This window comes from Triturus cristatus, chromosome 11, assembly GCF_964204655.1.
Source record: "Triturus cristatus chromosome 11, aTriCri1.1, whole genome shotgun sequence".
Taxonomy (NCBI): Eukaryota; Metazoa; Chordata; class Amphibia; order Caudata; family Salamandridae; genus Triturus; species Triturus cristatus.
The window spans coordinates 444,021,181-444,046,868 of record NC_140594.1 but is presented as its reverse complement, the minus strand read 5'-3'; the positions used below and the strand labels follow the sequence as shown (position 1 = coordinate 444,046,868).

The 25,688-nt window shown below is 45.2% G+C and overlaps 1 long non-coding RNA gene across 1 annotated transcript; it reads right to left on the bottom strand.

Moving 5' to 3' along the window:
- Window positions 1-23,511, bottom strand: LOC146784419 (uncharacterized). Its single transcript, XR_014970682.1, has 3 exons — window positions 23,304-23,511; window positions 10,377-10,423; window positions 1-233 (listed from the first exon to the last, which is right to left on the bottom strand). It is a non-coding gene; the product is annotated as an uncharacterized LOC146784419 (long non-coding RNA).
- Window positions 23,512-25,688: the final 2,177 nt, after the last annotated feature.

Sequence of the window (25,688 nt, the reverse complement as noted above, 5' to 3'; positions counted from 1 at the left end):
TAAATTATTTTCTTTATTCTGCCAAAACCTGCACAGCCATTATGCATTTCAGCCCGAAGGGCCTTGATCACATATATATATATATATATTCTTTTCTTTTTTCAGGCTGCAGAGGCTCTGTGGAGGATCTGGGATGGGTCCACAGATCCACAAATTCAGCCACACGTTTTGATTGACTGGCAACAATATGAAAGACAAGTTACGGCCTCATCCTAGAAATCGAGGATCGAGTCCTAAAAAATAAAACAAATAAGATATAAGGGGGCTGGGCCTTGTGGATAGGTCAAATAATACAAATAACAAAAATTTTGGGGGGGGATTCTATGGATCTGTGGATCCATGCAACACTCAGTGCGACACGAAGGAGAATCATAACCGATCCACAGCACTCCAAACAAGTTTTAAAAAAGGGGGTTGGGGCGTCGATTGGCATCTTGCTTTGTCTTAAAATACATAGAAATTCACTGAAACAATTTAAGGCTAGCGTGACGTTCTAGTTATGATTTTTAAAAATAACTGACTTTATATAAAAAAGAACCTTAGTAATTCACAGATAAAAACAAAGGTTAAAGGGGAGTTATAGGTAGGCAAAAATGTCAGTTAAAACATAACATTTTAAACTAACAAAACAACTAAAGTTGACCAGTTCTAGTTAACTAAACTAATTATAACTCATAACCTAAAGTAACTATAGGTACTAGCCTATACTGCTTCTACCCTTGTATAACACATCACTCATGACATGTTCAATAACTGCATTGATAACATTTCTAATGACATCTGAAATGACATAATTGATAACAACACTGTGCATAGGAAAATTTAACTGTGCTACAGCCAAAACGGCTGAACAGAATTACACCAAATTTGGTAGAGAGCTTGATCTTTCCCCAAAACGTGTGCTTTGTTTGATATCGTGTAGGTTTTGAAACATTAAGGCTAAAAATCAATGCATCAGTAGCGAAGCAGAACTACTGTGGAACTAACGCTAAGAACCGCAGTACTACAAGCTCAAACTACGTGGTCTGGTTGGCTGGCCACAACATGAAGAGAAAGTTGTGACCGCTATTTAATTAATCAGGCACTCGATTCCCAAGTCATTAAAAACAAATACAAATAAGGAATAAGAGTTCAGGATAGGAGTACCTTGACCCACTTGTGGATATATTTATACTTAACAAGGGGAACCCCGTAAGGTAGGAAGGACCTAGGGTACTTACTAATTTGAAAAACAATAGGTCCTTCAAAAACAATTCAACAAAAGAGAAATATAGACCAGAATCGGCTCTATATTATTATACAATGCCCAGCCGGGACATTGAAGTTTAATGATCCAAAGAAAGGATAATATAAGCATACGTGTGAATATCGAGTGGAGCACAGTCCTGCGTCCTTCAACACTTAACACAATTACATACAGTGACACAAAAAAAAAACAACATTTATCAGGCTGAAAAGAGAAGCTTATTGCCGATAGCAATTACAAAGGCAAGCTTTCAGGGCGGTACAATGACATGCACAATTTTTAACATATGTGTTTAACATGCATGTTTGTACATAGGGTCGACGACGTTTCGATCTATCTAAGCAATACATAGATCATCATCAGGACTAGAGATAACCAAGCCTGAGAATACAATTCCTGTAAAAAGATGAAGAAGGAAAAGAGAAGAAAACATACATTAAAAACATCCTATAGATAATGAATTTACTCAATAATGACAGTGGTCATGCACAACATAACCTGAACAAATCATGATCCAGAGTGAGCTATTGTGATGGCGAAGGAATTTGTTCTACATTAAAATAAAGGAGAAGGTGATTAAGGTAGAATTTCAATAGTGAAAAAACCTGAATGAGCAAGGTGACATGGCGTGAGAACAAATAGCGAATGGAAGGAGAATGTGCGGTGTGCAATAACCGGCGTGAACAGTTAGCAGGAAAAATAACCGTATTTGTGAATTGAGCCACAGTAGCACTAGGTGCGCGTAATTATAACCAGGGAGATGTGAACTGGTGACATAATTAGCGATGGCGAATGGCGGGATTAGCGTGAACCCGATATGGGACGTACAGTAACCCGGTGGGGGTCGAGGCAAATGAGCAGGAGGCAAAAAACTAACCTCGGTAGTAGGCGCACAGAATCGTCGCTAACAATTGAGAGGGACCCAGATGGGGTTGTGGTAAGGAGGGCAACCGGCCAGGGACCGGATAATCATTGGCGGGCAACCGCTGGAACTACGGGGAAAAAAACCAGGTGTAAGGGAAGGGGAATTGAAACAAGGATGAGGGGAACCAATTTGGGAAGAGACTCACCACTTGTTCGTAACGGCGTGCAGGAAGAGGGTTGAACGGAGCTGCAAGGATAATTGGCTTCCGTGTAGGGCGGTATGGATATCCAAGATACGCCTATGAGAGAACGAAGAGGGGGAGTCAGGGAGGGAGGGGGGCCGATGAACGGGAATCGGGAGACGGGACAGGTTCTTACCAGAAATATAGTGGCTGCACGATCGCAGGGTGAAAACGGAGAAGGGACTCAGTTACTTGAACCAACAAGGGAGAGACACGTGACCGGCAGCGACCGTGTCATGTGACAGAACGTGCAATGTGTGTAAATATAGGCAGGCGTGACGGAATACTGTCGGCCATGTTGGGTCAGTGTAGTTAACAAGGAATGATAGAGAAAGGATAAGAGCCAACAAGAAAAACAATAATCAGCAACAGGTCAAATAGGTTGACAGGATAATAAAGAATTAATTCTTTTAAGACAGAACGAGAAATTAGGCAATTATCGGAAATTTAGAATAAAGGACCTTGATTCTTTAAATAAGGGCAAGCCAGTCCTCATTTCTATTAAGACCGTTACGGATAGTGTCCAGAAGAATAATGAGTTTCAACTCTTCTTTATTGAGGATTTGAGACAAATCCCCACCTCTTGGAGGCAGCTTGATGGTTCGTAGGACTGTCCATTTGATCTCATTGTCTTGATGGTTGGCCAGTTTGAAATGTTCCACTAATGGTGCATTTGGGACATTACAGCGAATCCTGCTGCGATGCTGACCGATTCTTGTTTTGATCTTCTGAGTTGTCTGACCAATGTAGTTCTTGTTGCATGGACATTGGATCAAGTAAATCACGTTGCATGTGTTACAGTTCGAGAAACCATTAGATTTGATAACAGTGCTGCCAAAAGAGAAAGTTTTACCTTCCAATGTATAGTCGCATAGATTACAATTACCACATTTGACATGTCCAACCAAAGGAGTCAGACCCCAATGGGCATTAAGTGTTGTAGGGGGTGCTTTTCTAGGGATCGCAGCACGCACTAGATGGTCTTTCAAATTTCGATTTTTACGAAAAGCAAACAATGGTCTTTCCAGATTGAGTATACCTGCATTTAGTATGGGCCAATGTTTATGACAGATTTGCGAACATGATTAGAAATAACCGAAAAAGTGGTGACACATACAATTCTTTTAGTTTCTTTTTTGGGGTTAGGTGTGAGCAAGGTTTCCCTAGGGCAGTACCAGGCCCGTTTCTGGGCATTGCGGACAAGTCGTTTAGGGTAACCACGAGCTTTTAGTTTGTCTGAAAGAACTGTGGCAAAAATAGCGCCCATCGAAGTACCCTTAACCTGCTGGAAGAATAAGTCATCAAAACAAAAGAAATTCGGGGTAAGGCATATTTCAAGTAATTTCAAAAGAAATAATGTAGGGACTGCATGTGGTCTAGGTCTGGAGTCAAGGACTTGTTGAATCACTTGTAGGGCAAAGGTCTGTGGAATATTTGTATAAAGTGATTCCACGTCAAGAGTGCAGAGTAGGTGTTCAGAAGAATTAAAGGGATGATGTTCAATCAAATTGATCATATGCATGCTATCCCTAATGTAGCACTGAGTATTAGGTACGAAATCTTTGATGAAATAATTAACATACTGGCCTAATGGTTCTAATATAGAACCACAACCAGAGACTATTGGGCGGCCAGGAGGGGAAGTGAGGTGTTTATGTATCTTCGGGAGGGTGTAGATAACCGGTAATCTAGGTGACTTGGCATTGAGGAATTGGAATTCTTTAGGGCTAAGGAAACCCTCATCTCTGGCTTCGGTAGTAATTTGAAGTATAAGAGCCTGTAATTCAGTGGTGGGGTCCCTAGGAAGTCTACAGTAATGTTCTGTGTTGACGAAATATCTCAGTTTTATAATCATCCAGTTCTTGCAGAACAATACCGCCACCCTTATCTGCTGATTTAATGATAAGGGAGTTGTTATTCTTCAAGGATTCAATTGCCTTATTTTCCTGAAGAGATATGTTAAACGGAATGAATTTCTTCTTATCTTTGAGTACAGTGAGGTCTTTGAGCACCATTTTTTCAAAGGTGATGATTTCCGCCGGTACCATATTGGCCGTGGGGAAAAAATTAGACGGGGGGCGGAATGGTGTGTAGGAAGTGGGAATGGGTTTGGCATTGTTAAAAAAATAAGCATGAAGGCGAAGACGTCTAAAAATTCTGAGGAGTTCAGCCTGTAGGTCAAGGAAGTTAGGATGCGTGGTGGGGACAAATGAAAGACCTTTACTGAGCAGAGAGATCGTGTAGGTTTTGAAACATTAAGGCTAAAAATCAATGCATCAATAGCGAAGCAGAACTACTGTGGAACTAAAGCTAAGAACAGCAGTACTACAAGCTCAAACTACGTGGTCTGGTTGGCTGGCCACAACATGAAGAGAAAGTTGTGACCGCTATTTAATTAATCAGGCACTCGATTCCCAAGTCATTAAAGACAAATACAAATAAGGAATAAGAGTTCAGGATAGGAGTACCTTGACCCACTTGTGGGACAGGGGAGTCCCAGAGGTTCACTGACGGGTGTTAAATTAAAAAGAAGATTTTTTTGCAGCACTGCGGTTCTGTGGTACCATATCAACATTAAATGTAGCCGACTTGTAATTTTGTGGTGGTATTCCGCTATCACAGCACTGTGGAAAAAAGTTAGAGGCCTTGGCGTGCTGCAAGACCACCGGGGTTGGCCAGCAAAGTGGTCTTGATCGACAGCAGGGGGTTGGGTGCAGGGGCCAAAGGCCATGTACTGCAAGGGTTTAGCACCTGAGGGGGGCTGGACAAGGGTATGCCCACAGGTCAGGCCTGGTGGCCAACCCCACGCTGTGCATGCCAACAACCATGCACGGCAGGAACCACTCTGTGTAAGGCCTTCGGCAGTGAGAAACACAGGGTAGGCCTAATTAGGTATAGTTATAATATCTTACTTTACATGAAAAAATTCTGTGGAAAAAGCAAAGGTTAAAGTGACATAATAGAACTGAGAAAATGTCAATTAAAAAGGTACATTATAAACTCCAAGAAGCACTGAAATTTACCAGTTATAGTCAACTGAAGTACCTGCTTATTCTCACCTAACGTCACATTACTGCCACTTTAACCTTTGTTTTTTTCAGTGAATATGTATTATTTGTCATTAGGCTCAAGCTTCATATCTAGGGTCTCCCATGACTAAAATTAATTTAGGACAGTTTGCTGAACTTTATACTGTGTGCACTTTGCTAAATTCTTCCAGTGCAAGATACTCCTTTCATAGAGTCCTTCAGTTTCATCTGGATATTAGTCACCCAAATAGTACTGCATTCATTAGTAGCAATGAACAAAAAGGTAAGGAAGAACATATGTGCCTGTTTACCCATTTCAGTTTTATGATTAATTAAACTTTCGCTGCTTCAAGCACTGAAATGGGCCCAGTGTGGGAGATCCACCAGCCTCTGCATATAACCTTCTTGAACAATCAATGGAGCACATCTCTTTGGATCAGGGGGGTAGCTACCAGGAGGGAGGGGGCCCAACAACAACAGCCTCATGAGCCCTGATAGTGCACCTAAATAAACTATACTAAAGCTCAGAAGCTGAACCAACCTGAAAGAGACTTTAAGCTTTGCTTTTATCTTGTAATATTTGCTGGGCATCCAAGGGCAAAATCAAAGCTCAAATGTCAGTCTGGTGTTCTGGCAAATTGTTGCTTTTCCTTTTATCATGGAGACTGGTGTTTACATTTCTTTCGCTTACTACGAAGTGTGTTGATTTTGTAAAGTGAACTATCAAAAAATCTTGCTTGTGTGAAAGGAAAGGCTGTATATAAATAAAGAGGAAAGTACAAGCGAATCACGTTATTTTAATACTAAATTGTGATGGAAGCAAATACTTTAATAGGGTCAAAACAAATCAACACTTTACTTGGTGATGTGCAAATGACAAATATTTACTCACATACATTATTGCTTGTCTACTATATAGCTTAATCAGTAAAATTGTATGTCTTTGAAAATGTTGCGGTCATTCTAATAGAAAATATTCTGTTTGTAAATGACAATGGCTACCAGTCCGTGCTTTAGTAATATATTTGTGACAGTGTGCTCCTAAATTCAACATCACCTACATACTACAATCTTAGCTAATTAATCGGTGTGGCTCATTTGCAAAACTTATTCTTTATGTGATTTTTTTTCCAGAATCCCTATGAGGTCAGTGATGTAACATTGTTGACAGCACAAGTAGTCTGAAAATTGTTCTATCCTCACTGCCTATTACGGCCACAGAAGCACTTACAGTACTGGAAAGCTTGCTGTTGGCTCCATCCAATTCCCTCACCAGTAGAAGTGAAACTCAGAGTAGCAGAATCTACTGAACGCCTCATTGTGCATGCACTGAATGGCTGAGCAGTGAGCATGCTCACTTTTGAAAATGCAGAGTGCGCCATTCAGCTCTGGCTGCCTGACACCAGCAGTGGTCAAAGAAGAACTTATGGCCATGCTGACATATGGCATCTGAAGACAAGACAGTCACAGTAATCACTGTATTCAGCCTAACGGATGGAGGGCAGATTATGGCAGTTAGTATTAACCCTGGGCGAGACACTACGCTTCGCCCACGTAGTGTACGTAGCGCTGCCTGCTTCGCAGTTTTCGAAGTAGGCGAAGCAGGCTAGCGCTACGCACACCCAGGGCGAAGCGTAGCTGCCTGCCGCTGCCACCCGCCTCCCGCCCGCCCTCCTTTTAAATCAAACCCCCGGATTTACAATAAATACTAAATTAAAGAAACTTACCTGAAACGCGGCGTCTTCGGGGCTCCCTCTTCCATTTCAAACTTCTTCTGACTAATGCGCATGCGCGGACGCCCGCGCATGCGCATTTCTGGCAAGAAATGCGCATGCGCGGGCTTCCGCGCATGCGCATTTGTCAGAAGAAGTTTGAAATGGAAGAGGGAGCCCCGGAGACGCCACGTTTCAGGTAAGTTTCTTTAATTTAGTATTTATTGTAAATGCGGGGGTTTGATTTAAAAGGAAGGCGGGCGGGAGGCGGGTGGCGCGTAGTGGGGCTACGCGAAGCACGTAGTGTGCGTAGATTTGGGCACACTACGTGCTGCTTCACGTAGCCCCACTACGCCCACTACGCCCACCCTTAGTTAGTATAAGAACATAGACCTTACTAGCTCGGTATGCTGGAAGCGAAAAACTGAGAGAGGGGACATACTAAAACAAGCATTGGCATAGCCAATAGGTCTCGCTTTTGGGACCTTATAAGTATTTAGTTATGCAGCACAATATCCTTGGTGCAACACCATCAACTGTTACATGGCTAAACACTTATAAGGTCCCAAAGGTGAGACCTATTGACTATGCCAATGCTTATTTTTTAGAAGGCCGAGAGCAAGGATGGACGCTTAAACCATGGCTGCTGAGAATCTGACAAAAAGCAATCACAAAACACACAAAGGCTTTAGTCACCTAAAATTCATACTGTCAGAAACACAGAACAGCGTATGATAAAATGGTCGCTTCTGACAGTGACATGTTACACAGAGACTCTTCCTTGCCTGGGAAGCAGGAAAAAGAGGCTTTTATGGAAACAGAATGCTAAATTTACAATTGTCTAAAAGAATTCATTCATTCATTCATTCATTCATACACTTGTCTCAGCCTCTTCAGCACACACGGAAAATACTTCCGCCCCTCACTAGGCCTAGCACTGTATGTCTGCCTGTGACCTCTGGTCACAGGCAGACATACATTATAGACATAATAGCAGCATACATTGTTTGTAAAACCATATAGCATAATGCATAATAGCATAGATATAATAGCAGCATACATTAGACATAATATACAATATACATACAATAAACATAATAGCAGCATACATTGTTTGTAAAACCAGTTTTGTGTGTGCTGAGCTATTTCTGTAGCGATGTTTACTTAATTACAGCACACGTGGCAGAGACAAGTTGTGAGACTAGCACAATACCGGCTGCACTTCTCCCCAGGTACCGCAGGAGACTCCAATAGGACCTTGTGTATTAAATTACTACTTTTTAAGAGTTACAATAAGAAAAACAAACAGTCCTGCGCCTTTCTTTCACGTCCTCTGCAATTACCATAATTTCGAGGTTGTATTAAACCCCTTTCGAACAACCTACATTCACAAATAGTATATGCACCAAAATGGTGTCACGTTATTTACCATGATGATAGAGATGATGTGGACCATGCTGCAATATTATCTGTGCCTCGAGTTCCAAATCAAACAAGCTGTAAACTAGAATATTATTTAACCGGAGACATGGTTCTAGTAGCAATGTTGTTTACTACAGTCCACAACCCGTGCCCGCGTGCTAATAAACTCATATTCCAAGATCAGGGAGCTTTAGTTACAGCGCACTGCATGGTTTGTGTGTGTCCACGGAAGAAACCACTCAACAGGTGAAGATAGAAAAGGGTCTTCCACTTCCATGCACTATTTTATAACCATAAACCATTTCAAAATGTAATAACCTTATAGATTTGCCATCCCACATAGAAAACAGACATACCAACCAACCCTAATCAGGTGTGAAGTTCCCAAGAGAGGGTCTTACCTACCGCCTCCCTCCAGATGAATACCAACATCCGATTGCCTTCGCCTTGCATTCGACTCTGAGCAGATTCAACCAGCACAAGTGCACGCCTCGCGCTGCAGCAGGAGGAGGTGGCCTGCGCGATTACCTTGCTGGAGCGTGCACCAAGGCACGATGATTGCGACCATATGGTGCCACCATATGGTGCGGCTCGCTCCTGCAAGGGAATCTCCAGACGTGCACGCATTGCCATCAGAAGCAATGCAACGCGTGCACGTTTTTGTCCTCAAAGCTGTGCCGAGGGATAAAGGTCTTTCCTAAGCAGCGCATGCGCGCTACGTAGGCGAGACCTAAAGATGATTGGGGATGATGGTCTGCATTCTCTGAAGTGTCCACCGAAGGCAGTGTAGTTTAATGCTTACATGTGCAAAGTGAAAGTTAACTCTCTTCAGCATTTGTTATTGTTTACCTATCAATATGTGTTTTAATTGTTTTATTCAGAACTACCTTGTTGGTAGACAATCACATAGTGTGCATTTGGAGATATTTTCACCTATGTATGAAATGGGAAAGGTTACGTTATAGCCTAGGATATGATGTTTTCACCATTTCTGGTGATTATATGCTGATTTAACTGTTAAATTGGTGGGTCATTTACAGCTGTAATGCAACTATTTTCAGCATTGTTGGACACACAATATACATTACAGAGGAGGGATTATTGTTTTAAGTATTTCAATAACATGTAATTAGCACTGACTGTGACTTTTGTAAGGGTATAGTTTTCCCCTCATCTGTTAACACAGAAGAAGATGCAAATGGCTATCGAGGAAATGGAGGAAGGTCTAAGATGAACCGAGTAATCTTGAGTACTCAGATGCAGTCAGGAATTACCACTTCCGAGGTCAGAGCCTCACAAGCCTCTTATTACACCATTAAAATTGAGAAGGCCTCCAACTCACCCAATTCTGAAGTCACTTATAGAGGTGAAAACAGAGTATCCACCACGGGCATCCTTCATTTCCTTTGAAAATCTTAGATATTTACTCATCCTCACCTGACAAGATACAACCGATTACGCTCTCTACAGGCAGCCAACCCCTGGGTTGCTCAGAACAGGGTCTTCCAACCTTTCTTGTCATCACCCACAATCATCTGTCATCTTTATTTAGCCTAGTCAAGTCAGGATCCCCTTTTGACCCAGCCACCCCCGCATCTTAGAATAAGGCTCTAAGAGCATCGCTCCTACCCTGCTAGAACTACTGAACCTATCACTGTCTTCCAGCTCAGTTCCCAACAATTGAAACATGCAGTGGTTGGCTCCTATACATTAAAATCAATAAATATTAGTTATCCCTCTTGGAATAGTGGTATAGCAATATTCTACAAGAGGGATGATGGGTGTTAAATGATTATATGATGTTACAACGCATACCATTATAACACAGACTTTTACAATGCAGACTTTACAATGCACCTACCATTACAACGCATGATTTCACAACGAAAGCCATCACAACGCATGTTCCTAGGAATACATGAAAGGTACCATTACAATGCATTCCATTACCACATATTCCAATACAACGTATGCCATTTAAATTGCTTTTTAATTATCCTATGATAAACAAATATTGATGTTACGAAAAAAACAATAAAAAAAGTAAAAAATGAAATGTTATATCAAAAACATTAAAAATATATTTTTCAGGATGTAATTCACTCAAAGTAGTCATCGAAACAATTTTAGCAAAAAACACTGCACACTCAGTGGCAAAACCAGCATATTCATCCAAAGCATAAGACACGGGTGTCCTGCCACTATTTACACTATAATTGCTGTGTAAATACTGAAAATGGCTGTGATTCTAAAATGGAACATAAAAAACAACATTTTACACACAACATAATAAATATACATTCTGTCAGATTCTGAAGCAGTCAAAAAAATTGATTTCAAAACATATTTAATTTATATTTCGTTAACCTCGATCTAACTTATAAATTCAGCCAACCAACATTTTCATCTCAGTGGTACACTGACTTCCCTGGTGACGATACTCAGCTGGAGTAGGAGGAGACAACTAACAGTTTGGAGTTCAAACACTGCCTGACTGAAGTAAGTCTAAGATTTAGACAAAACACTGTTACTTAGGAAACAATTAATTCGCAAACCTAAAATTCATTTTTAATAAATTCACAGATCTTGGATATAGAAATAGAATAGAATTTTCATCTTCTGTCGGAAGTAATTGTATATTTAACACAAACCACATTTAATTTTAAGCAAAAAAAATCCCCAAAGTTAAAATTAACTTAATTTTTCTAATTCATTCGCAGACTCTGGACATACAACCAGCTATCGAATTTGATTAAAATATCTGAAGAAAATCTTCTGTACATTTACACTAAACTTTTTATATTGGAAGAAGATTTTTGAGGGGTACATTTTAGAAAATGATCTACCTCCGGATAGGTACTGGTCTCAAGGAAGGTGCTGGTCAGTGGTGCAGGGCAAAATTACTATTCTAACTCAGCAGGGAGCTTGCCTTAATTAAGGTGCTGGTCAGTGATGAGGGGAAAAATTACCATTCTTACTTCACCGGATTCTTGCCTCAAGGAAGGTGGTAGTCCGTGGTAGGGGACAAAATTACTATTGTAACTACACAGGGGACTTGTCTCAATGAAGGTGCTGGCCAGTGGTGAGGGGGGATTACTATTCCAACTACACAGGGTGCTTGGCTCCGCGAAGGTACTGGTCAGCAGTGAGGGGCAAAGCATTTATTTTATTACCCCCATTTGTTACTTTGACCTTTGCAAACAAATGTTACAAAAGCACATATGAGTAGATGAGAGGAGGAGTTGGGTTGGAAGGGCTGGATTTGTGTGAGGGCAATCAAGTGCCCAAGATCCACAAAGGTGGGGGAGGTTGTGGTGGATAGCATGCCAGACTGGGAGGTCACAGGGACCCATGCATTTAAGGTATCAGTTTAAGTATAAGACTTGCATCCCATAGTTATATATATTTGTAAGTTTCCTTTGGCATGCCCTGGTGATGTTTGTGTGATTGTGACCACATATGGATGTAGTAGTGCAGAACCCATGCAGTGATGATAAAAGTCTGAGTTCTTACATGTCTTCTAAAGGTACTTTATTTGCTTGTGTCCAGTACCCTAACCTGGTGAAAAAAAGAAACAAAATACTCGCTGATGTGGTCACAGGTGGCCCCTTGCCGTGACTGGTGGCAGGAAAGTGGAGGTCTGATTGAAGATAGAGATCTTTCAGTGGCTCCTATCACCCATGAGTAGATGGAGAACTTCCTCATTGAGTTCTACTACCAAACTGGTTACAACAAAACTGACACAAAGAAAAGCACTTAAGAAATACATGCTAAAATCATTGAGCTAGGCACCAGAATCGATGACCTAGATTGCACCATCAACATGCACAGTGAAGACCAGGCGCTCCCCAGGCAAAAAAAACTGTCACTGAAAGAGCAGGACATTGAGCTCCAAACAATACAGGAAGACTTAGATAACAGAAGCAGGGTAAAGAATATTCGGAACAGGGAGCCAACCATGGTGATGATATCTACTAAAGACCATCAGGGGCTTTCCTCCCATCATGCTGGACCATACACATAGTGTGGCTGCCATGTTCTCTCAGGCTGACACCACAGTAGACATCATCACAGTAGAAACAATTTTGAGGAAAAAGAACAACTCATGAGGATTTTCAGAGAGAAATTGTATGTGACTTTCAGGGGATGTACCTTCTAACTGTTTCAAGACCTCTCCATTATGCCTCTGAAAATTGCAGGGACTTCTGCCTAGTTACTGATTACCTATACAAGCACTACTTCATGTATCTGTGGGGCCACCTCTTAAGGCTTATGTTTCAATGAAATGGAAAACATAAGGCTATGCACTCCCATATAGAGCCCAAAGTGCTTTTGGGTCTGCATGCTGAGGAAAATGGCACAAACATCGGACAGAATGCTCCTGTAGGATGGCAGAAACTATTGCCTGAATGGTGAACAGTCAGACACAAGTCGTGCACCGTGGTGGAAGCAGAACCACTCGACTAGAAGTCGGCAGTGCTGCTGCCCTGATTACAATGCAACCGCCTTCACGGCGGTCGCAATGTATATATTTTCTACACGCCCCAACAGAAGTAAAACACTTTGAAAACATCCCTGCGCCATGTGGATGGCATCATGTGGTACGTGAAACATTGCACAGGGATGGTTAGACCGGGCCCCGTAGTCGAGGGCCAGGGGAGAAGAGGGCCCTGCAATGAAAAGGCAGACAGAAAGGGGCATTGTAATTCCTATGACAGTGCCTGAGCAAGAACTGTCATTATTGTAGGGATTACTGACCCTCCGAAGCACTGACTGGCTCCTTGAGCCCATCGGAGCCCCTGCCCTCCACATCATAATGCGGTGGGCAGATTGCAAGGGAAGATATTGGTGGCTCTGACACCAATGAGACATCGGTTTTAGACTCACCATCACCGTAATGAGACCCATTGTCCAAACAAGAGCAGTGCACAGGACAATGCTGTTGTTATCTCTGACCCGAAGAAGACAGATGAGGAGAAAAGACAGAGCAGAGCAGAAAGTCTCTGAAGGCAGATGGAGCTCAGGGGGTTGCTCATTTAACAGTGGGCAGTTCATAATGCACCATTTCAGCAGCTGGAATGTTCCTAAGTGCCAGTATTGAGGGAGGGGAACAGGCAAGTACTTATACATAAATTATTCTAAGACTCTAAAGTTTAACCCTGGAACAATAGCCTGCTTTCTTTCTACTCGATCACTATTCCTTTGGAAGGTTTCTCCCTTTCAGTGATTGTAGGTTTCCGAAACCTGAGTAAACAGCTCATTCTCGTTTGCTGTTCAGAGTTTGTTTATGTTTTTGGGAGGAGAGGTGGGGGAGAGTGTGTTGGCCAACGATGAGTGCCAAACAGGGAATGCTGTTTTATTTGAAGCATCACCAATAGGCTCAAACAAGTGCTTTTTTAAGTAAATGTCCCTAACTTTCAGTGGGTTGAACTCACTGAATAAGCAGCAGCAAGTCTGGAGCTGCCTCAATAAAAAGGGACTCCATCTCAGTAGTGATCAATTGCATATATTGTGCACCAATTCAGTGCTTCAACAATAGGGATGGTAGTAGGGGTCTGTAGAACAGAGCTGGTAGAAAAATGTGATTGGAAATCCTCTACCACAAAGGGTCACTATTGTAGAGGATCACATGTCCTTTACAGGTTTGATCCATTGTAACTTACCATACTTTGGGAGTACAATAAACCCTCTTAAGAGCCAGGATCCAAGAGCACTACAGGAATATTCATGAATTTGAAACTGGACATCCCCTTACCGACCACTTTCAGAGTATCCATCCTCACAACAAAACCTTTAACTTTGGAGGGATAGAGGTCATCACCAAACTACCTAGAGTTGGAGACAGTGAACAGAGACTCCGCATGAGAGAAAGAGAGCTCATTCTCAGATACCAAACTGTGAAGAAAGGACTAAACAAAGATGCAGAGATATGAGTTATAATGGAAGATCCCACTTACCCACCTTGTTATATCATGCACAACTGTACCTCCTTCACTATCCTGAGGCCCACCGCATAGTTTTCAGACCATTGAGCTTTTATGAAGCTAATGCGAGGGTGTCTCCTGCATTGTTTATCTACACTATACATATTTCTCCCTCTTCTATGCTTCACAAGTTATCTTGACAACAGTGGTGGCTGGTGACATTTGAAAGGGGTGAGGCGTAAAATGATTATTATACTGCACTGTAGCGAGCCAGCCCGAATAACCTAAGGCGGGCTTGGGGGGGTTTTTCCCGCCCGAAAACTTTGAAAAAAGAGTGGACAAATGGTGCATTTTCAAGCAAATTTGAGAAAGCAGGAAGGTTAATAAAGCAATTGTGAAAGTGCAGTTATTACATTAATAAAGAGATGTCATATAACATAGGTAGCTGCTTGTTGGAAGGCGGACCTCGGGGGAGTCGGAGAGACCACCCAGAGGGGCCCCCACTCTGCACGAAGTGGCCGAGCGCTGCTGAGAAGACTCCTAGGAGAGGTCCTTCTCCTATAACGTACTAGCACAGTAACACCACCACACAGGACTCGAGGCTGGTTATCAGGATGAGCAATTCTTTATCAGCATTTAGGAGGTTACGGTTATCGATATATATACAAGGGGGGGATCGAGGGATCCGCAAGAGTCTCAAAGTCTTTGGTAGGGACGGGGTAGCGGGACAGTCTTTGGTAGTAGCGGGGTACGAGGGTACCTTAGGCCCAGTTCTTGTTCCTCAAGCTGGAAGGACTCCGTGTCCCGGAGTGGTCGAGCCGCGACGGCGTCAGCAGGGCTCTGGTGATCAATTCGTGGAGCTTGAGCCGCGACCAGGTCAGCAGGGCTCTTCAGGTGGTTTAGTTCAGCTCGAGCCGCGACGACGTCAGCAGGGCTCTGGGGGAGGCTTCAGCGAGGTTGGGCCGCGACTGCGTCAGCAGGGCCCCGATGTTCCGTGAGGTTCCTTGTCTCAATAAGGTGGAGCCGCGACGCAGTCAGCTGGGCTCGTGGTACAGGGTGAAGCAAGAGTTCTTCTCCGTAGGGTCAGCCGCGATTCCATCAGCAGGGCTCTTGACTCCGGGATACAACTGCCGTTCCCTTGCGGGGTTGCCCCAGATATAGGTCTGGAGCTCTTTGATGTCCGGACCCTCGCGCCTGGGTGGGCGGAGAGGCCGGGCTGGGAGAGGCCAGACACCCAGCGGGGGAGGCGCCAGGCCCGGGGAGGCCGGAGGACGATCGCACCTAGGTGTGGGGGGGACGGCGGGGGTCCCATCGAAACTCTCCTCCTCCGGGAGAGGTGAAGTGGCCACGTGGTGCCCCCTGGCCAGATCTTGGTGCCTCGAGGTCGGGGCTTCGCTGGGGCCGCGGACCGGGGGGAGCCGGGTTGCGTGGCCTGGTGCGTGGAGCAAGCATGGGGGGAGCCCCGAAGAGATGAGGGGTTCCTGTGCGGCCTGGAAAAGGGGGCCGCTGAGGCGGGTGTAGGCAAAGGGGTACAATCCAAGGGGGGACCTCGAAGGGAGGAGAGGTCCCTGGTGGCCTGAAAGGGCGGCCCGTGTAGGCCGGTGCGGGGGGACGAGCACAAACCACGAGGGTTAAGACCACGCCACGAGGCCGGGTCCAACACTGCTTATTCAGTATAATCACAGATCTTCATGCAAGACTAATTAATCACAGTGACAGCAAAATATGCTTGGATCCGGTTTGCAAGCACTGGCGCATCAGTCTGTGAGTCAGAGTGCTGTGAGCCCAACCGTGGCAGAGCTGCCGCTGATTGGTGTAACACTGTACAGCAAAGCACAGACTGCTGGCCATTGCTGTATACATCAATAGTGCGCAGTATAGTAAAACACCACAAAGTATAGTGTAGCAAAGCACAGCACAGTCCAGCAAGCCTCAGAACTGTGCAGCAAACAAAAGACTGGTATAAAAAGCACAGTACACAATGTTACCGCACAATACAGTCCAGAAAACTATAGCATACAACAGTGCAATACAGTGCAACATAGAACACGACAAAGCACAAATCCGTACATCCGATTCAATACGGGAAACCCCTTGGCACTCGATTAGAGCAGTGAACATCAAAGCAGAATATAACATAACACAACAATACACAGCACATTAAAGTAAAGCACTATACATAGTGCAATGCAATGCAAAACAGCAGTGCTTAATAGAGCACAGCACCGTGCAGAACTGTGCGCAGCATGCATACACGGGACAGCACAGAACACAGCAGAACGGCAAGCTAAAGCACAACAGAGCACAGGACTTGCACAGACACACTCATGCAGCTCAACCAGACCCCTGCAGCCCACACCATCCGCAGAACAACTAATGCTTTACCACCATACTAGACAGCTAGGTTCCAGGTGGTCTTCTACAGCACTCGCACAGTCGCACTACACAATATCTAGACTCCATTCCCTAAAGAACTAACCCCAAAAGGCTGCACTACAGGAGGACAGCGTCAGCTATATCCAAAGGCCCCACTCTACAGGACAACTTGACACGAGCCTCCGGACTACAGCACAACTAGCAACTGTGTACATGCAGTGGAAACAAACTCATTACCCTTGCACCTCTGTTAGTCACCGGGCCATGGTACTACAGCATAGGTAGACCCTACTCTACCGCACAATGAACCCACTGCACTATAGTGCTAATAGAACCTGGGTTCGGTTCCCACACTAAACACTGTGTAACCAGCCGCACTGGGAACCAAAAATAGTGCCGCAGCAGTCTGTGAGTCTAAAGAGCAATGGCAGTGCTGCCCTGTTTGCACGTGCAGTGCCTGCCTGGGTGAATCAAGAGGTACCACAGTTCAGGACACACGCATGCACACACAAACACAACACACAAGTGCATACACACAACAAACGCACACACACACACACGGAGGCACATACAACATACATAACACACACGCACACACAGCACACAGGCACGTCTCCCGCCATGAGCCGGGCATTTATCATCCTTTAGCTCCATCTAGGGAGGACGGGAAGAAATGCAAACTAATTACTCACCAGTCCAGAATTCCTACTGAAGGTGCAGAGAGGGGGCCGTAATGAGGACACGGAGTTCACTGGCAGAATGGTGAACGAGCAGACTTAAGTGTGCACACGAGGACAGTGCTTCTGTGTATTCCTGACTTTCTCACAAATAGAAGTGCACTACGATGCAATCAGCCTGGCCTTCCCACTTCAATGCATAGTCTGACCAGGTGCAAGCATGGTGAAGAAGAATACGTAAGGCAGAGAGGAGATCATTCCTCGCTGTACTGCACGTTTTTCAATTGTTGTTCTTTGTTAAGCAATAGAAAGAGAAAAACTGTTCAGATGTTCCTTTGGGCGCCATCTTCTAAAAGTAAGCTTCCACGATCCAAGTTGGTGAAGGTACAGGCACACTGATCCGCGCAAGCTCAGTGCCCTTCATAAAAGTTGGTAGCACTGTGATACAGTGACTGACTAAGTATCTGGCACACAGTTACAGATTGAACTTTACAATTACTCTGGAATCTGGAATTTATATATAATGAAGCGTTATTTTCGCGTGCCTGCCCCCCTGCCTGTACAGGGCCTAGTTGTAGTGAGCCATGCATGGCGGCCATCCCCAGGGAGACATCAGCCTGTAATACTAACTAATGTGAAGGTCTGTGGATGACGGCGGCTCATGCGGGAGGGGCCCACCAACGGCGAAATCGGAACATTAGATATGAGGGACTGAAATAGGGGGATTGGAGAAGAAGGGCCCGGAGGAGCATGTAAAAAAGCATATGGGTATGCAAGCAACTGACAGACAGGCACGTGCACTCAATCACAGTCGCACACATATGCAAACACACGCAAGAGAAAGCGTTGCACTGTCCCAATAAATTACCTTATTCAGTACTGACCTTATTGTTAGAAAGCAAGCAGAGCAAAAATCGCAACGTCACAGGTCGCACTGAACACGAGGTGTGTCGTGTGTGTGGCACCACGCGGTCTGCTGGGAGTGCGATGACGTCACAACGAAATGGCCAATCACTGTCTGCATGGCTGCACAGTGATTGGTCATACGTTTCGAAGTGCCATCCATGCGCAGCACACCCAGTGCCGATTATGCCAGCCTCAGACTGCGCCAGTCTGCGCGTGCCTCAGCCAATCCAGACGCTGCTCCAGCAGCGCCTGGATTGGCTTGAGCAGGGACACACCCCCGCCCATTAGGAGACCGAGGGCTGGGGCATGAAGCAACCCTCAGTCTCCTAATGTGCAGGCTAGTGCACATGTTCGGGCTGGTCGGAAAAATGACCAGCCCAAATCCGAACATGCGCACTATGCTGCTGCACTTTACTGACTAACTGACTCTGACTGTCTGTCAAATCCTGATGCTGCCCCAGCTCCACCCCCTCAGTGTCCTCATTGACTCGGGCGTGGCCCAGTGACCCGCCACAGCCGGCAGGAATTCGTGAGTTAAGAACGATTTCATTTCGAAGTTCCAGCCAGTGAACTTGTAAACGACGTTGTTGGGGCCATGTGGCATTAGTGGGGCAACACCCCAGCGCCCCAATGGACGCACCGCCACTGCTTGACAACATGAGTTTGTTATTACACAATACAAACTGCAACAATTTTTTTGACTAACACCTTTTATTACGTTGATTTTGAAGCTTTTTATGAATCTCATAATATGAGATCACATGTTATCCTTTGACATTGTGGTTACATCGTGTATGGGTTCTTATAAACAATTGCTTCGACTTGCCAATATGTGCCTCCTATTTAATTCGCTCTCACTTATATCTAGCCGTCTTACCACTGGGTCTGTCTTTTCACTGTAGTACACAACTGCATGATTCCTTTGATATATTACTTCAATCATGTATACCCTGAGCATTTTGCCTTATAATATGAGAAAATGTGGTCACCCACCCAATTTCATTGGCACTCCTTACCTCCTTTTTTATAATTTTCTCGCTTCTCACCTGTTCGTAATCTTACCTGTACAGGCTCCATTTTGCACTACAATATGGTGCTGGTTTCCAACCTGCGTGGCTGAACGATTTGACAAAGACTACGTTCCTATTGACAAACCCTTGCTTTTAATGGGTGCACTCATTCAAGAGCGTTCAAGAGGCCATAGAGAACACAGAGACGCTTACCGATATTGCTTATTCAAGATATGGTTGAGTTTTTAGGTCTCGCTTGGGCAGTGCACATGCGCTGCCCTAGGAGGGCCTTTAGCCATCGGTATTCACATTTCAAGCACTGCACTTGTGATTGTGGCGGCATCCACCTGGCGGGAGCGTGCAGCGGAGCACCACAAGCATGAGTGCAGTGCATTAAAAGTGAAGACTGCGCGCACGCACCACTCCCGGGCTTGTTTCCTTTGTTAAAGGAGGCATCACATTCCTATTATAAACGCCGTGCATCTTGCCCTCTACCCCAGCAAGTTACAGCCATGCTTAATACGCGTTGTTTAGAGTGTTAGAGCGCGGCTCCAAGGGGAGGTGACCTTTTCTAAGCTACGCTTACATGTTACATTTTTGGAAAAATAAAAATCTCTTTCACAGGGTTACAGTGCGATTTCTGTGCTGTATCTAATCTCTTATCCGCATATGTACCTGTGATAAAGATATCAATGTTTACTTTTAAGTTATTTTTATCTGTATTACACTGTAAGTGTTTGCTTTCAGGAGATGTGCAATTGAAACGCTTATACCAACACAGACTTTGTGTTTAAAATACAAAAAAACACAGGTATAAGTGCATTATAAGCAGCATTTCTGGTACAGCTTGCTTAAATATGCCAATGTTATATTTTTCCGTTTTTTACATGATTAAACAGTTATACTTTAAAGCCTGAATTGTTAAATATCCTATTGTACTGCAAGCTTCCTCCCCTCACCTTCGCCAACAGATCGTTAGAGGCTCACATCACAAGCATCCTTACTAATGCATAGGTCCAAAGCAAGGTGACCTCTTCCCAGCATACCTAACCTTTCCAAACACTTAATATGCAGCAATCTGCAAAGAGCTCAAGCTTTGTCCTCTGGCCGTGTCCCCCAACTACTTACACGTATAAAAAAACAAGCAATGAAAATGCAATAGGTCTCGCCTTTGATTAAGTTAAAGCTATTTGCTTTGCTAATGGTATTGTATAGCAAAGCAAATGGCTTTAACTTAATAAAAGGCGAGACCTATTCCATTTTTAATGCTTGTTCAAGGATGTTGTGTTACATTTTTTTTTTTACAGGCAGCATATTGCTCTTGTGTAGTGCATAATTCGAACTGAGTCGCATCCAAGTGTTTATAACGGGCACAATTGAATTGTGGCTGAATGTAGTGTTTGTTTCTCTGAATTCCTTTAGGGGCAAAAGGTGTTCAGAAATTGTGTTTGTTCAATCTTCAGCACTGCTGCAAGGCACACAGAGCGATGTTCCGGTATGCCGGTTGCCGTGTGATTCTATGCAAATGTGTGGTATCAGTGGTTCTGAGGGGCAGATTTACAAGCCCCGTACTCCGCAAAGCCAGCACCATGCTGCGGGGTATTTACAACGTGACGCATCTATGGAGATACGTCATGTTGTAAAGCCCGGCGCCACATGTGGGCGTTCTGGTGCAGGGGGGGGCGTTCCGGTACAGGACGCCTCCTAAAAGTGGCTGAGTGAAATCTACAAGTTTTCACTCAGTCACTTTTGCAGCCATGCAGCGTCAAAACCCTGCGCCTGCTTGATGCAGGCGTAGGGATTGACACAGCATGTTAGGCATAGGGGCACCCCGAGCCTTGCTGGAGCTGCGTCGCGCTTGCGACGCGACTCCAGCAATGCGTCACCTTTACGGCAGCAGATGCGTCACGCATCTGTCTATTCTTGCCCCATGGTGCGCCGCATTGCAAAAACGGCCCTGTAACAAAATCGGCCCCCAGGGGCCCAAAACCAGCCCCCACCCATGCGGCGCACTGTGGGATTGCCCGGTGCCTGCTACGGCCAGTCTGTCCCTGAATGCGGCGCACGGGTGGGGGCCGGTTTTGTTACAGGGCCATATTTGCAGCTATGCTGCAAAATCGGCCCTGTAACAAAATCGGCCAAAAACCGGCATTGGCAAAGAGCTCGGTGGCACCTCCAACCCTAGCTGCCAAGCTCTTTGCCAGGGCCGGTTTTGGTTCCCAGTCCGGCCCTGGACGCACGGGATGGGCAGACAGCCCCACCTCCCATGAGAAGCATGCCATGTGCTGGGGGTGTAGAGCCAGCTCGAATCCACACGCCTTTCCTTTAGGTTTACCAACACACAAGAAAAAAACACAAAAGGCAAACAGCTGAGAGGAGAGACGTGGGGGCGCGAAAACCCAGCACAGGGCGTGCACTGTCCCACCAGGCCGTGTGCAGGAAGGGTGGCGCTTCTGGAGGTTTACGTTCTGTGCAGCCTTTCCCAACAGGAGGCGTATTTCATGACAATGAGCAAAATGAATCAAACACACTCACTTTCAATATGTCTGACAGCTTGTGCCACCATGACAGCTATCCAAGAAAGACATGGCGCCCCTGGCTCGACTCTGCGCCCGGCAGAGTGGGCATTTTTATTAGTAGTAGTAGTATTGTTATTACTACTGCGGTTACTTCTGTTCCCAGCGTTGTTAGTATCTGCAGCAGCTGTACTATGGTAGTAGAGGTACACATAATAAAAATAGTGAATAAAAACACAGTAAGATGCGAGGGGCGTCCCACAGAGTATACCATACTCAGCGGTATTCCTTTTTCATACTGACTTACATGCATTGTGTCACAAATGAATGTCCCAAGAGACCTGAGGCTGCCCCGCGCACCGCCTTCAAGGCCCCGTGACCTGGGGATGTCCTGAACCCTCACTGTCACAATGTGTTCTCTGAACCTGCGAGACGTGTGGTAAGAGAACCTGCCCTGTCCCTGCTCCTTGAGGCCCTGTGAGGGAGAGGAGTAAAGCACCCCTACATTAAGCACACCGCCCCCTGAAATTAGACTTTAAAATGCATTCTGCCGCATCAGAAAACTATTGTATTTACTGCACTATGCCCATCCGTGCTCCCTGAACGGGGCAGGGAGGGCCCAGGGTGCTGCTCGGGCACCGTGCCCACCCACCCGTGCTCCTTGAGAAGGGCTCTCCCAAAATAGGGGTGCTCCCCGGGTAAGGGGCTGGCCACTACTGCCCTACTATAACAACTATGCAGCCATAGGCCGTGCTCGCCCACACCGTGCCTGCTCCGTGCCCATCCATGCCCCTCTCTGGGACAAGCTTCACTGAGAAGGGAGGGGGGGTCACAGCACCTCCACCTACCTGAAGCATCCAGGGAGGGGGTGAACTCGGACTACAGACAGCAGAAATCTGCAGTGGGTCAGTCTGCCCGTCCTGTTCCTGCTCTGTGCCCATCCACCTCCCTTTACTGGGCAGGCTTCCCTGAGAAAGATGACACACAGCAGCTCAAAAACAGAAGAGAGGCGCTCTATCCCCGCCCCCTGCTTTCGGCCCTGCGTCATAAGTAAATGTAACGGGCAAAAAAAGGACACCAAACATTGAACTGAGAACCCTTTTATGACCCAACTTTCTAAGCGCCGCAGAGCACCGTCAATCCGCACAGCGCTATAGACGAGAACCAGATACAGCAAAATGCATTCCTAAAAGTGCCCCCACCCTGCTCGTACCACCAGCCTTCAGCCAGACGCTTGAGCTCGGACTTAAGGTCGATGACGCGCAGCTCGGTGATCTTCTTAAGCCGCCGAAGAGCGCGAGTATGAACAGCAGGCGCGTGTTTACTTTCATCGCGCTTTCACTACTGATAACCCTTTTATGACCCAGCTATCTTCTTACCGCCGAGGAGCGCCTTCAATCCGCACAGCGCTATAGACGAGAACCAGAGACAGCAAAATGCATTCCTAAAAGTGCCCCCGCCTGCTCATACCACCAGCCTTCAGACAGATGCTTGAGCGCGTACCACCAGCCTTCAGACAGACGCTTGAGCTCGGACTTAAGGTCGATGACGCGAAGCTCGGTGATCGCCTTAAGCCGCCGAAGAGCGCGAGTATGAACAGGAGCCACGTGTTTACTTTCATCACGCTTTACAATCAAAAGCCAGCGTTTTGCATAGAAGCTGACGCTAGCCAATTAAAAAGATGGGCGGGGCTTCAACTCCGCCTCCGAGAGCTTCCGAATCTGAATCAACTCCAAGAAGCTCTCGAATGCCGAGCGCAGCGCAAGCGCTGCTTTCGACAGCCGAGATCTAAAAACGGTGTTACACAGTTACAGTGTGGCTGCAAAGCGACCTTTGCCCAGCGCATCTTGCATGTTTCATTTAACACAAAGTAAACATTTGTAAATATGACCTAAATTACTTCCTTTTTTAACAATAATCTTTAGCGGTTAGGAGCGCTCCGTTTCTTTCTTTAAACTTCAAGGATCTTTTTGTTATAGTCCGTAACACTGCTTTATACACTAACAGTTTTCCTGCAAACTAAACTTTTCGAATTGCTAATGGGCCATTTGGGGTGGAGTAGAAGGTTGCAGTCAAGCATTACATGGCAGCCAGCCCCTTACGAATGTTAAACATGGTTTAGTATCGGGTGTTTTCAGAGGGAGCGACTGAATGGAGACAGACCTGCTGTGACGAGACACCACATGTCAATGTTGTCACTAGGTTTCAGTTGGCTTTGTACTGCAAGCTTCCTTCCCTCCCCTTTGCCTACAGATTACTAGAGGTGCACATTACTAGCATCCTTACTAATGCATAGGTCCAAAGCAAGGTGACCTCTCCCCAGCCCATCTAACCGCTCTGAAGCCTTAATAAGTTGCAATCTGCCAATAGGTCTCGCCTTTGGGACCTTATAAGTATTTAATTATGTAGCACAAGATCCTTGGTGCAACATCAACTGATGCACGGCTAAACACTTATAATGTCCCAAAGGCGAGACCTATTGGCTATGCCAATGCTTGTTAATCATTTGTGGCCGGACTTCGACTCCTGCCTCCCGTCCTTTCCTTTGGCTTCCTCCTCCATTGCCTGGTTTGCATACCTGCCTTTTATCTTTTTAGCAGTTCAAGATGACCAAACTCACCCTTTGCTACCTAGAGACAATACTTTACTAATACTCTCAGTGAGTACCATTTAACTCTGATACGTACACCAATTTCGATATTGGGCTCGCCGACTTGTCCTGATCATTGTAACTCTTAAATCGCCGGATATTATCTTGCTGTGAAGTTCCATACATACCTACAGCCAGAGCACTATTTTTATGATACTTCCTCTCACATCTTTAAGAAGCATGTGCATGGTATCTCCGGGGGTGAAGTTAGATGTATGCTGAATACGCAATACTTTTATTAATTTAAAAATAATCTAGGGTCATGGGCTTTAGATTTCTCTTTCTTTTTCTTCTTTGTCTTTCCTTAAACTGTACAAGAACATTGTAGTGCACATGGGAGAAAAAAATGAGGGGCATATCAGCAAGGCGAGGCGATAATTATCGCTAGGCGCACTTAGCGCTAGGATAATTATCGCCGGCTATCGCTGGATTCTATCGCTGGATTTTATCGCGGAGATCGCGTGCTATTAGCAATGCTTATCTCCAAAGCGATAGAAATCCATGCGTTAGCTAGGAAACAGTGCGATTATCTCTGGAAATCCAGCGATAATCGCACTGCGACCGGCGATACCGTGCTGATAGGGCAAGGTGGATTTAGCCATGTAATCCACCTCCCATTGGATTACATGGCTAAATCAGAAGAAAAGCAGGCATAAGGAAAGTAGAGATAACCACGGTTAGCGCTACTTTTCTTATCACTTGTTAACGTGAAGCTTGATAATTGGAGAAATGTCGGTTAGCGACATTTCTCCAGTTATTTTGGGGAGGAACGCCCACTTTGCATCTCATTAGAGATGCGAAGCTCGGCGTTCCGGAAACAGGTGCTAAGGCATTGATTCACGCATTAGCGTGTCCATGCTGATAGGGCGATAAAATTATCGCCGCTTTTCGTCCAAAAACGGACGCTAAAGCGGCGATAATTCTATCGCCTCGCCTTGCTGATATGCCCCTTAGTTAGTGACTTTAATGAAAGGATGCACCAGCCACGTGGGCTACCATAAACGTATACTTCAATGGATGTCTTTGTATAACGACCCATCTAAGGGGCATATTATCAAGGATGGTGTTAAAATTATCACTGGTTTAGCGTCAGAAAACTGCCGCTAAAGAGGCA